Below are 14,029 nucleotides of genomic sequence, written 5' to 3'. Positions count from 1 at the left end.
AGGAGCCAAGCTCCAATCCCCAACCAGACCCTATTCCCCTTTCCCACGGGAAGGGGAAACAAAATTAACCCCAGCACCGTGGTCGGGTATATGACTCGTCTAAGGAAAATAAATGGTATGGATTTCTCAACTCTATTGAATATGTTGCCCATTCCTAATAGTTTTTTCGATAGGAATGACAATTTTATTTTTCTGACTAGTAGCTCTAATTCAGATTTCTTCGAGGACGATAATGTTTGTAGCAATAATAACTTGTGGACACTTTAACTAATCTGTTCGCCCCTTTTTCAGTCATGCAGACCAACAATTCCTTTGAAATCTACACTTTGGGAGGCAAAACCACTAGCTCAAGGAAATCAAGCAGGAGAGAAACTGGAGGTACCAGTGGGGCACCTCTGAGTAAGGAGTCTCGATCAATGGAGAATCCTCTTCCTTCAAAAACCTCAACTCCTCCTCCCTCTCCTTAAGCTGAATCTTCCACCGAGCAGGTGGGAGATCCCTCTATATATATGAGATGCAGACCAATGCCTTCAGCTCCACAATAGACAAGCTACAAAAAGTGGCTAAGCATCGACTCAACAAAGAGGCTTTTGCCTCTCTTCCTTCATTGAAAACCGATCAGGTTATTGGTCGTGGTTTCAACGAGATACTCGACGTAAGTCTTTTTTCTAACTTTTTCATTTTTCTGGTCAGTACTATTATTTTTTCTTTCACTAATCGATTCAATGTTTATATTGTTCGCAGGCTATCCTAACCATGAATAACGGGTGGTGTCGTGTTGAAGAATACAACTCCAAATTTTTTGAGGAGGAAAAAGCAGCAGAGGATCAGATCTAGGCCCTCAAGGAGGACTTGGATAAGGCCATAACTTTAAAATAAAAATACAAGGCTGCCTCCAAGGCTAACCACTATGAGGTGGTCAAGCTTCAAGATGATCTCGTTGCGAGTCAGAAGGAGGCCAATGAGCTGGACGACAAGGTGAAACAGCTCGAGGAGATTAATGCGAGTAATCTGGAGAGGTTTCAAGGCGCAACCTTCACTTTCTTCTATGTGTTCTGGAAGAACAATCAAGGTGCAAAATTTTATTATCTTCCCGAGCAGATAAGGGAGTCTAAGCTTGCTCGATTGGAGGAGGAGAAAAATGCCCTTGCATCTCTTGAGATTTCTTTGGTTACGAGGATCGATGGAGAGGAGGAAACTTGAGCGACTATAGACCAGCAACCCCATCATGACCCTCCCATTCAGTTTATTTATTTCTTTCCTTTTATTTTGTAATTATAACACCTGAGCAACATGTTTGTGGCATTGAAACAATTTACTGCCCAAGGCAGTTTTACTTTTAAGCTAGTTTTTTAATTACATATGAGCAATACTGCTCGCAATGTAAAGACATCTCTTTGATATTATAATTGTTATTATAACATTTGCTCGCATGATCGAACTCAGCATAACACATTATATTTTTGTGCAAAATATAAAAAATTTGAAAAATATTCTAAGTGTTGTTGCATGCTTTCCCTTATTTTTCTTGTGTGTTTACATATTTTCATATGCTTTGCTTGTCTTAGTATCTTATATGCCCCTAAGTGATTGAGTAGCCTAAGGTTCTCGGCACTTGCCATAGACCAATACTTGTTCGAACATTATTATTTGCGTACTTATAAATAATTATGAAAATATAGCAAAACAACACACGTAATGAGAAAATACTTGAAAAAAATACAATAATTGGCAAGAATAACTGGCCGCGCATAGTTCCTTTTATTTCTCATAAAAAAATTACAAATTAATTTTTATACAAGTGATCAAACGATCTTACACTTATAAGCGACCAACCAAACAACAGACCAGCCCTTGTTCAAAAACTTGTAAAAAGTAAAAACTAATCAATACAAGTCGTTCTTTAAAAAGAAATGTTCATTGATAATACTTTTGCACATGTTCTCCATTCCAATAGCGAGGAACGAGATCTCTGTTTAAGCGAGCAAGTTTATATGTTCCTAGTTGAAGAATTTCTTCAATTTGTTATGGACCTTCCCAGTTTGGCCCAAGGACTCCGGCAGCGTGGTCATGAGAATTGAGGAAAACTCTTCTAAGTACCAAGTCTCCAAAAGTAAACTTTATCTCACCTACTTTAGAGTTAAAATATCGAGCGACCTTTTGTTGATGAGCTGCTACTCGTAGCTGAGCTTTTTCTCTTCATTCTTCTATTAAGTCTAATGACTCCGTCAACAATTGGTGATAAGTATTCTGGTCGTATGCTAGCCTTCGATGTGAGGGTTGATCTAACTCAATTGGTAAGCTTCATACCCATATGCTAGAGAAAATGGTGTATGACTCGTTGTTGTTCGGTGTGTTGTTCTGTACGACCAGAGGACTTTGGGTAATTCCTCTAGCCAAGTTCTCTTCGCATGTTCTTTATTGTTTTATTCACATCTTCGACTTGTCTATTTGCTTGCAGATGGGCTAATGATGAGAAGCTTTTAGTTATGCCATGTCATTTGCAAAAATTGATGAATAGGTCGCTATCAAATTGTGTGCCATTGTCTGATATTATTTTCTTTGGTAGTCCATATTGGCACACTATGTTTTTGATGACGAAATCGAGAACTTTCTTGGTCGTGATTGTTGCGAGCGGTTCAGCTTCTACCCATTTGGTGAAATGAAATATATTTGAGAATTATTTAGTGACAATAATTCTTAAATATTCAATGAGGACACATTTCAAAATTGGAGAAGCAATTTTGAATCTTTACACCAATGGTAAATAAAAGAGAACATTATTCATTTTGGTTAAAGACGGTGATATGTTTAAATTAATCTCAATGAGGAGATAATTTTAAACAAAAACATAAAAAATAAAAGTGTTTAAATAAATCAATGAAGGTTTATTTTCTTTGATTTAAAGTGTTTAAACAATTGACATTTTGATTTTGATTTTGATAAGAAAATCAATGGATGTCAAATTGATGTTTTCAAAAGAATCTCAAAGAGACTCTTAAGAAATACACAAAAGTTGTTTAAGTGATTTTGAGATTATTAAGTCAACTAAAAATGAAAATTTGTGATTATTTGTTTGAGAAATTCTCACATTACATTTGTGTTCACATTTTATTTTGTGAAATATATAAAAGAAAGCAACCAAGTGAAATTTACTTTCAAATAAGTGTTTATTGCTTTAGCAAGTAAATAAATCAAGATAAACATTGAGGTTTTATCATGAGAGTTTATCATGTGGCTTAGAGGACTAATAATGAACTTTGAGAATTATAAGTCTAGATTTATCTTGGAAGATAAAGGACTTCATAGAAATGAAGAGATTTATATTTTAAAGTGATATTTTATTATCACTATGTGAGAAATGTGGGGGTGATGCTCCAAAGTTAATCAATTTATTTTGTTGTTAATCAATTGATTAATTTGGTCATCCTATCAAATAGATGATTGAGAATTCCACATTCTAAATCACATTGGCTATATGTGTATAGAATGAACAAATCTAGACATGCTTAGTGTCTAAAGTTGTTGTTTTGTAATATTTTGATTCAAGAAGGAATCAATTTAAAACATAAATGAGAATTCTAGAAACAAAATAGGTTTCTAGAATTAATATTCAAATGTTTATCTTGGATATTAAACTATAAAATAGTGGGGGTGTTGACTATGGTCAAAATCACTATTTTAAAGGGATAATTATTTTAATCAAACTATGGCTAGCAACAAAGTTTGAATAAAATAATGAGAGTGTCTAAGTATGAATACATGAGAAAATAAACGATTCAAATGGAATCATTTCTACATCTCAAGGGGTGGGACTTACACTCCCTAAAGAGATTCATGGTTGATGGTAACCTATCTTAATACTAGTAACCAAACTAGTATTAGGTTCAATAGGTAATAACAAGTCAATCAAGTGAATAGTGTAGTACTCAAATTTTGTCCCATCTGAGATATGAGTACTAGTGTGTTACCAAAATGGGGGTTAAAACCGAAAGGTCTTTTAAAAGAACTCAGTCTTGAAAAGACAAGTATTTTAGGGTAACAAAATACTGTAAGAGTTCTACCTATATAGACCTAGGGGTGGTGCCGCCCCTCATGAGAATTGGGAGTCATTCTCAAGAAAAGTCAATGAATGGAATGTGCACATGGCCATTAACAGTGCAAAAGCAAGACATTAAGGTCTCAAGTGAACACAGCAAAGGTGTGTGTGTTATCACCGGTTTGTTATCAAGGGATAGTGGTTCAATGCTTGGGCAACCAAAATTTCAACAAACTTTGTGATAATTACACTAAGGTAAAATTCAAGTTGAAAGATATTTTACTTTATGCACCAATGCAAAGGTTTCTATAGAGAGTGATTATTTAATCAAGTGGGGGAATATTATATTTTAATATAATGTTTGATTGATTAAATAAGTGTTACAAAAAGTGATTATTTAATTTAGTGGGGAAATGTTATATTATTTCATATAATATAATGTTAGATTAAATAATGTTACAAAATGTGATTTTTCACACCTTGTAACATATTATTGATAGTCACAAAATTAAACACATGTGTGTGCCCAAATGTGACATATTTTGGAGTTACAAAATCAGTTACAAATTTCTAACTCTCAAATATTACCCAATAATGTGTATATTATATGTTATTGTTTAACGCCCAAATCGTGACAACCACTAAGCAGTGGTTGTAGTATAATTGGGTGGTCGATCCACGAGGAGGTAACCTAAAATCAAAAGATTAGTAGAAAATAACACAAAAAGTTAGTAACAAGAAATAAATAAAATTGTAAGTGAAAAGAGGTTTGATATTTTGGTATTTTCTTTTAGATAAAGGGATAAAGTGAGATAGGTGAAATACAGGTAAGATGTAATCAAGAGTTTGAGAAATGGAAAGGTTTCAAGAATCATCCATATGCTTGCTTAGTTACTTGGTTACTTGATTTACAAAAATACACAAGTAAATAGTTCACATCCCAACATTTACTTGGAAAATCTAACATTAAAGTCCATATTCTTTTCTAACAAAAGTTCATTTGAGTTATAAAGTTCTTTACTTTAAAAGCACAATGTTAATCTTATGAAAAATCTAAAAATGACAAAATACCCAAGGGCAATAATGCAATAAAAGATTAGACATAAAATTATGTATCAATATTACTTTTACTAATTAGAAGCACATAGAAAGAGCAAGACTAATCCTATATACTATTAGCATAAGTAAATAAAGATAACAAAATACAGATGGAGATGAAAGAACATAAATAACTCAAATATTTTACATTAAGAACATAGTAAATCAAAGTAGCAAAATAACATCACTAGCATATGGAATCATCCCTAACCTTCCTAGGAAGATTAGGCCATTATGCTCATGATTCTCACAAAATTCTAAGAAGAAAATATGAGACAAAAGTGGGTAGAAATTTTGCTATAGTTTCTTTTACTCTAAAAATTACATACTAAGTGTGAAGAAGGAGTCCCTATTTATAGAGAGAGAAAATGACTAAAAAGAAATTAAACAACAAAATGGGGCTTACAAAATAAATCTGAAATGTTAATAATAAAATATGATTTTGAAAAATCAAATCTTATTATTAATATTAACCTAGCTATTTTGGTGTATGGTCATTTTCCCGTTTTCTAATATACCACAAAAACATGAGCTTTAAAGCTCAAAATAGTAATTTTTGCCAAGCCCAATACCCACAAAACATGGGTTGAAAGTGGCTGGTGACAAAAGAGAGTTTTGACCCATTTCCAGCCAATGAAAATGTGCCACGTGGGCAGCTGAGTTGAAGGAAAATGGCTGGAGTTGGGCCTTGGTGGAGATTGGGCCTCGGGTCGCCAGGTTGAGAGGATGGCTTTGTTGGGTCACTACTGAAGAAGGGTTACGTTGGGCCTATGCTTGCTGGAGAGAAGCTAGGCCCGCTGGAAGGGGTTGGGCTTCATTTCTTCAAGCACGTTGGCTGGCTTGGACACGTTGGAGTGTTGAGATGATGGAGTGAAGCTGCTGAAGGGTGCATTTGGCATTGCTGAAGATGCTACGTGGCGCGAGGAGGTTGGCTGGCTGGGAGAGTTGCTGGGATGCGTGGCGCGAGGAGAGCATGCCACCTGGTAGCTAGGGAGAGAGGAAGGAAGAGCTGGGCCTTCGGGACTGGGCCAAATTCCTCAAAAATGCCACTTTCTTCATTTTCTTTTTCAGTTTTAACCATTCTTTGTTTTCTTTTTTATTAATGTCCAAATGCAATTTATTTCCTGAAAATTAAACACAAATTAAATTTAAAATTAATATTTTCAATTGTAAAATATATTACAATAAATTCATAAAAATATTAATTAAAACTTAACTTATTTTACACTTTAAAACCAATATATTTGCATTTTTGAGCACTAATCATAACCCCCAACTAGCTTATTGCTAGTTCCTAGCAATTCAAGCGAAAAAAGAAGATTGTCAAGTTGAATAATCAAGTCAAACCAAGAAAAATCATCTAAGCATTTTCAAAATATCATCAAGAAGTTAGAAATTACTATCTAAGCTACTATAGTTGCGATTTTAGAGTTGTGTGTGTGTGCACCAAATCATATTCTTTTTTCACAAATTATAACACAAATAGTATCGAGAAATCTCAAAAGTATAAAGATCTCAACTCCAAATTCCTCACGGGCATTGAAAGTATTTGTATGGGAAGGATTACACTCTTGGAGTTGGAAATGTAACAATTTATGCTCAAATGAGAAAAGATAAACTTTTTAGGACAAGCAATTTGAACAAGTATTGATCACAAGATAGGCAAATCAACTTATTGGAATTCAAATGACAAACAACCTTTCAGATTTACATGAGAAGACTCCAAGAACAAAATGACAACTAACTAGAAATGATAAAGAAAGCGAACTATAATGATAATCATTTTTTTAATACAATTACACAAAATAATAGTAATAGAAATATTTTTTTTTTCAACAACTACAAAATAATAGAAAGAAGTGTTGCTCTTGTTCTCTTTTTTTTTTTTCATTTATCTATTATTTTTTTTCTTTTTCTTTTTCTTTTGTTTTCTTCTTTTTTTTTTTAATTTCTTTTTTTTCATTATTTTTTTTTTGACAAGAGACAACACAAAAATAAAAAGGAAATTACAAATACAATTTAATAAATAGAACACAAATTTATTACAAAGACTTATCTTAAATGAAAAACATCCCTAAATGTCATGTTTTAAATTCCAAATATGTGACTTTACCAACTCAAATGATCAATAAAAGTTCAAAAAGTTGTTTTCTCAACTCTCACAACTCACCAAGAAATGAAAAAACTTTAAACTTGAAATTTCTCTCAACTATTTGTATTAACAACCAATTTATCACATGTTTGGAAAGTGCACAAAAGAACTCTAAAAATCACTTCTTAATAGCTAAACATAGTAAAAACTGACTCAAACCAACAAGTTATACTCATGCTTGGATAATTTTGAGAAAATTTGACTTAAAAATTCAACAAGACAATAATGTTTTCCAAATGAATGCTAATGACGTAACAATAAGATTTTCCAAATGAAAGCCAATGCATGCTCACCACCCCCAACCAAAAATCAAACAGTGTCCTCAATGTCAAAATGAATAAGCAATGAAAAAGGTAAGGAAAGAGAACACCTGGATGATGACCATGTCCATGAGGCGAGAGCGAAAATAGCCTGGTAACAATACCCCAAAACAAAATACAAAGACGAAAAGCATACAAAAATAAAAGAAAGACAGAAAAATAAAGATAATGAAAAATAAAAATAAAAAGAACAACAACAACAACAAACCATTTAGAACTTCAGAGTGTATAGATTGGGTCCTTAAGAAGGACCTCTTCAACACGACTCACACTCTCAATGTAATGCTTCAGTCTTTGGCCATTGACTTGAAAAATTCTCTGATCGGTTGGGTCCTCAACCTTAATAGAACCGTTGGGAAATGCTTGCTTCACTACAAATGGACCAGTCCATCGTGATCGCAGTTTACCGGGATGCAAGTGCAAGCGAGAATCGTACATATGCACCTTTTGATTTGGCTCAAAATGTTTTCGCAGGATTTGTTTGTCGTGAGCGATTTTCAATTTTTCTTTATAAATCCTGGAATTGTCATATGCATCGTTTCTCAACTCCTCAATTTTGGACAACTAGAGTTTGCGACTGATACCTGCGGCATTCAGATCAAAGTTTAGGGCTTTGATAGCCCAATATGCTTTATGCTCGAGCTCGACATGTAAATGACAGGCTTTTCCAAAGACAAGTCGATAGGGAGACATCCCAAGAGGGGATTTGAAAGCAGTGCGGTATGCCCAAAGAGCGTCTAGAAGACGTGTAGACCAATCTTTACAGTCAAGATTTACCGTCTTTTTCAGAATGTGTTTTATCTCCCTGTTGGCTAACTCAGCTTGACCATTAGTCTATGGAAGATAGGCATTTGCAACTTTATGAAGTACACCGTACTTGCGCAGAAGAGTCTCAAAGGATCGGTTGCAAAAATGAGTGCCTTGATCACTGATGATAGCGCGAGGGGTACCAAACCTTGATAACACATTTTCTTTCAAGAATTTGACAACTCTAGCGTTATCATTGGTTCGACATGGTACAGCCTCGACCCATTTGGAAACATAATCCACAGCGAGAAGAATGTAAAGGTAGCCAAAATAAGGTGGAAATGGTCCCGTAAAGTCTATCCCCCAACAATCAAAGATTTCAATAACAAGAATTGGGTTCAAGGGTATCATGTGCCGACGAGATAAAGATCCTAACTTTTGGCATCTTACACAAGAACGACAGAAATCATTGGTGTCTTTGAATAGAGTGGGCCAGTAAAGACCGCATTTTAAGATTTTTGCAACGGTTTTCTTCACAGAGAAGTGACCACCACAAGCATCATTGTGGCAAAATTTTAGCACACTAGACACCTCATCATCGTGGATGCATCTTCACATGATTTGGTCGGGGAAATACTTGAATAAGTATGGGTCATCCCAAAAGAAATTGCGCACCTCGACCAGAAATTTGCGTTTGTCTTGTGAACTCCATTCAGATAGGAGTTCACCTGCTACTAAGTAGTTTACAATGTGAGCATACCACGGTAACTTAGCAACAGAAAGCAATTATTCATCGGGGAAATCATCATGAATAGGTGGACCGTCAGCGGGATCGCTGAATTCAAGTCGGGACAAGTGGTCCGCGATGACATTTTCAACACATTTCTTTCTATGATCGTTATATCAAATTCTTGCAGGAGAAGGATCCACCGTATTAATCGCGCCTTAGCATCCTTTTTGGAAAGGAGATACTTGAGGGTGGAGTGATCTGTGAAGATCGTAATAGGTGATCCAATCAAATAAGAGCAGAATTTGTCAAGAGCAAAGACAACGACAATCAACTCTTTTTCAGTAGTGGAATAGTTCATTTGAGCACTATTGAGAGTTCGGCTTGCATAATAGACAACAAAGGGTTTCCCCTCCTTTCGTTGTCCTAGCATAGCTCCCACAGCAAAGTTGCTGGCGTCACACATGATCTCGAAAGGAAGATTCCAATCGGGTGACTAAATGATGGGAGCGGAAGTGAGTGAATTGACAAGCATTCGGAATGATTCCTCACACTTAGGTGTCCATTCAAGAGTGGCATCTTTTGCTAGGAGGTTGCTTAGCAGACGAGCAATCATTGAAATTTTTTGTATGAACCTTCTATAGAAACTAGCATGACCAAGAAATGACCTAACATCTTTGACAGTCTTAAGAGTCAGCAGGTTGGAGATAAGGTTGACTTTGGAGTGATCAACCTCGATTCCTTTTTCAGAAACAATGTGGCCTAAGACTATGCTAGAAGATACCATGATGTGGCATTTCTCCCAATTGAGTACAAGTCCTTTCTCAATGCATCGTTTTAAAACAGCTTCAAGATGAAGAAGACATGTCTCAAAGGAGTTTCCAAAAATGGTTAGGTCATCCATGAATAATTCCATTGATTTTTCTATCATGTCACTAAAGATGCTCATCATGCATCTTTGGAAAGTAGCTAGTGCATTACACAAGTCAAATGGCATACGCCAGAAAGCAAAAGTGCCAAAGGAACAAGTGAAAGTGGTCTTATCTTGATCCTCTAATGCAATCTCAATTTGATAATAGCCAGAATAGCCATCAAGAAAGCAATGGAATGGATGACCACCTACACATTCAAGGATTTGATCAATGAATGGGAGTGGAAAATGATCTTTGCGGGAGGCGACATTTAATTTTCTATAATCAATGCACATGCGCCATCCCGTCACCGTTTTTGTGGGGACAAGGACCCCTTTTTCGTTTTGGATAACAGTGACACCAGATTTCTTGGGCACAACTTGAGTAGGATTGGCCCATTTACTATCTGCTACCGGGTAAATAATACCAGCGTCTAGCAATTTAGAAACTTTATTTTTTACAACTTCCTTCATTGTGGGGTTTAGTCGCCGTTGAGGGTCTCTTCGAGGGATGGCTTCATCCTCCAGATTGATTCGATGGGAGAAAATTAAAGGGATAATACCTTTGATATCAGCAAGCATCCAACTTATCGCAGATTTATGTGTCCGCAGTAGCTCGAGTAACTGCAATTCTTGAGAATTTTGAAGGTTGGATAAGATGATAACTGGAAAGGTTTCACCGTCTCCCAAGAAATCATGTTTCAAACCCTCGAGAAGTTGGGTCAATTGAACAATTTGAACCTCTTCGGCAGAAGTTTTCAGCTGTGACTTCTCACGAGGTAGCTCTTCAAAGCGAGGTTGCCAAAACTGAGTCCGTCTATTGCGTGAGTCTATGCGATCTAATATTGCAAGAGTAGACTCAATAGAACTCAGACTTTCGTTGTCAGACAAAAGGAGGAGTTCATCAAGATTATCAAAGTTGCTTCGCAATTGAACCTCCTCGGGAATTATAGTGTCAATCATGAATGTTTGATGGCATTCATCATCTTCTCGGGGTTGTTTCCCGATGTGGAAGATATTGACTTCAAGAGTCATGTTTCCAAACGATATCTTCATTAGACCATTCCGACAATTGATCAAAGCATTTGCAGTAGCAAGGAATGGTCTTCCGAGGATAATAGGAATTTTAGACTCCATGTTCACCATAGATTGGGTATCAAGAATAAGAAAATCCACGGGGTAATAGAATTTTTCAATTTGAACCAATACATCCTCAACAATACCCCTAGGCTTTTTAGTGGAACGATCAGCAAGCTGTAGTAAAATAGATGTTTGCTTCATTTCTCCAAGACCGAGTTGCGAGTATACAGAGTAGGGCATGAGATTGACACTCACGCCAAGATCAAGTAAGGCTTGGCTGACTTCATGGGTCTCAATTTGGCAAGAAATGGTGGGACAACCGGGATCTTTGTATTTCAGCGATGCCTTTTGTTCAATCACCACACTCACTTGCTCGGTCAAGAAGGCAGTCTTCTTGACATGGTGCTTCCTTTTTGCAGTGCAAAGATCCTTGATGATTTTGGCATAAACGGGCACTTTTTTAATGATGTGAAGCAAAGGAAGATTAATCTTCTCTTATGTCAAGTGCTCAAGGAGTTCAGCTTGGTTATCAAGAAGTTTCCCAACAGGTTTCAAAGCCTAGGGAAATGGTACTTTTGGAGTGGCATTGAGTGGTGGACTTTTGGAAATGACTTTTGGAGTACTGAGAGTGTTGGATTTTATGGGCGGGTCTTGCAGATTTTTACCGCTTATCGTCATGATGGCATTCACTTCCTTGATATTTTGATCATTAGAATTTGAAGATTGGGCCATGTGTTGGCCTTGCACATTGAATTTCGGTTGGGAAGGAAGTTTGCCTTTTTCCGGAATGGCCAAGGATTCAGTCAATTTTGAGAATTGACATTTCATTTCCTTGATTTTTTCCATCATTTGGCAATTTAGTTTGGATTGTTCCTCCATGAATGCATGAAGAGTATTCTCGAGAGAATTTCGTTGTGGATGAACATTGTATTGATGTGCAGAATACACCTTTGATGGTTGAACTTGTTGTTCATTTCTCCATTGGCCTCTAGACGATTGAGCTTGGTTGGAATCTCTCCAACTGAAATTTGGGTGGTTTCTCCAACCAGGGTTTTACGTATGGGATAATGGCTTGTTATATGCCCCTAAGGCATTGCATTGCTCCTCATAAACCCCCCTCATTTCATTCAAAGCTAAGCAGTTCTTAGCTAAGTGCTTCGTCCCTCCACAAACAAAGCAAGGTTCTTAGGGATGTAAATGGGGTGGGTCTGCCTCGCCCCGCCCCGATTAGTTTCTTGAAGCGGGGCGGGACGCCCTGCCCCAGCTTAATCGGGGCGGGTCTGTCCCGCCCCATTTGCCCCATTTAACTTTTTTTTTTTTAAGAAACATGAAATTATAATTTTAGAATTTTCCCCAAGCCTAAATATTATTTTTTATTGTAATTTTTATATTTTACACTTGGTATCAACTACACCATCAAATATTATATTTTGTTTTTTTATTTTAAAATTTACAAAATAAATACAAGAATAAGGATGAATTATATAAAACATGTTTTTCAATATTTATAATTTTTTCTAGTCTATATAGAATTAAAAATATTCTAAACCACATATAAAATGTCAATTTTACGTACTATGTATATAAGTAGCATGAGAGAATTGAGTTAGAGTATACAAAAAAAAAAATTGAGGCGGGGCGGCCCCGCCCCGTTTAAATTCCTAGCGGGGCGGGGCAACCTCGCCCCGCTTAAATTCATACCGCCCCGCCCCGAATTTCGCCCTGTTTTTACCGGGGCAAAGATGCCCCGTCGGGTCGGGGCCCCGCCCCGCCCCGCCCCGCCGCCCCATTTTGCCATGCCTAAAGGTTCTTGCAGTTCCGCTTGAGTGATCATGTGCGATTTTTGGCCATTTTTCATCATTAAGACCTCAAACTGTTTTTTCAAAGCTTTGATTTGGGCCTTAACACTATCCTCTTCTCGAAGTTGATAGATCTCAGATGGTTTGTGTCGGTTGGTGCTGTCAGTAGCACTTGGACAAGTCCAGGTGTGAGACTCTTTCGGGGTTTCTTCGAGATATTCAAGAGCATCGTCTGGCTCTTTTTCGAGGAATTCACCATTGCATAGCATTTCTACAAACTGGCGCTCATGACTCGTGAGGCCTTCATAGAAGTAACTGACCAAACGCCAGTTCTCATAGCCATGGTGCGGGCACTGATTTAACAGATCTTTGAATCTTTCCCAAACTTGATAGAACGTTTCATTGTCCTTTTGGGAGAACATGGAAATCTGTCGTTTTAGACTGTTGGTCTTATGGCTAGGGAAGTGTTTCAGAAAGAAGGATTTGGTCATCTCCACCCATGTTCCAATAGACCTAGGCCTCAAAGAGTATAACCAGCTTTTGGCTTTGTCCTTCAAAGAGAAAGGGAAGAACTTTAGTCGCATAGCATCGGCATTTTCGGCTCGGTTATAGAATGTGGCTACTACCTCCTCGAATTCTCTGATATGCACGTATGGGCTTTCGTTTTCCATTCCATGAAATGTGGGCAAGAGTTGAATCATGCCAAGTTTAAAGTCTAATGCGGGCATATAGGAGGAAAGATAATGCATGAAGGCGTGGAAGTGCGAGTAGGATGGAGGTAGTCATTGAGAGTTCTTGGTTGGATTTCATCATTGTGAGCCATTGCGAATGGATTATTATCAGGGAAAGTTTGTGGAGAAGCAGGATTGGTGGAAGGAGTTCCGGTAGGAGTGGCAGATGAATTGGAAGAAGTGTCACTGGAAGTTTCGTGATGATTCATCCACTCTCGGAAATCATAATTAGATTTATTTTATGTCTTTTTTTTCTTTCTTTTTTTTTTTGTTAAACTTGTTCCCAGGTAGATTTGGAGGTTTTTGGGTGATCCCCAATGCCTTACTAGAACTCTCCAAGGTTACTGAGTAAGTATAGTGGATCACAAGTCAACCTTTTCGACCAAACAACCTTTAAGCAGAGTGAAATTACTTATTTTGACAGAA

At 36.8% G+C, this 14,029-nt stretch overlaps 1 non-coding gene across 1 annotated transcript; it reads left to right on the top strand.

The window, feature by feature from the left end:
- Positions 1–13,208: 13,208 nt before the first annotated feature.
- LOC133828060 (small nucleolar RNA R71) lies at positions 13,209–13,315 on the top strand. The gene has a single exon (XR_009890704.1). It is a non-coding gene; the product is annotated as a small nucleolar RNA R71 (small nucleolar RNA).
- Positions 13,316–14,029: the final 714 nt, after the last annotated feature.

The sequence above is a fragment of the Humulus lupulus genome, chromosome 3 (genome assembly GCF_963169125.1).
Source record: "Humulus lupulus chromosome 3, drHumLupu1.1, whole genome shotgun sequence".
In the NCBI taxonomy this organism is placed as follows: domain Eukaryota; kingdom Viridiplantae; phylum Streptophyta; class Magnoliopsida; order Rosales; family Cannabaceae; genus Humulus; species Humulus lupulus.
The sequence above is the reverse complement of the archived record's forward strand: the minus strand, read 5'-3'. Positions and strand labels throughout refer to the sequence as shown.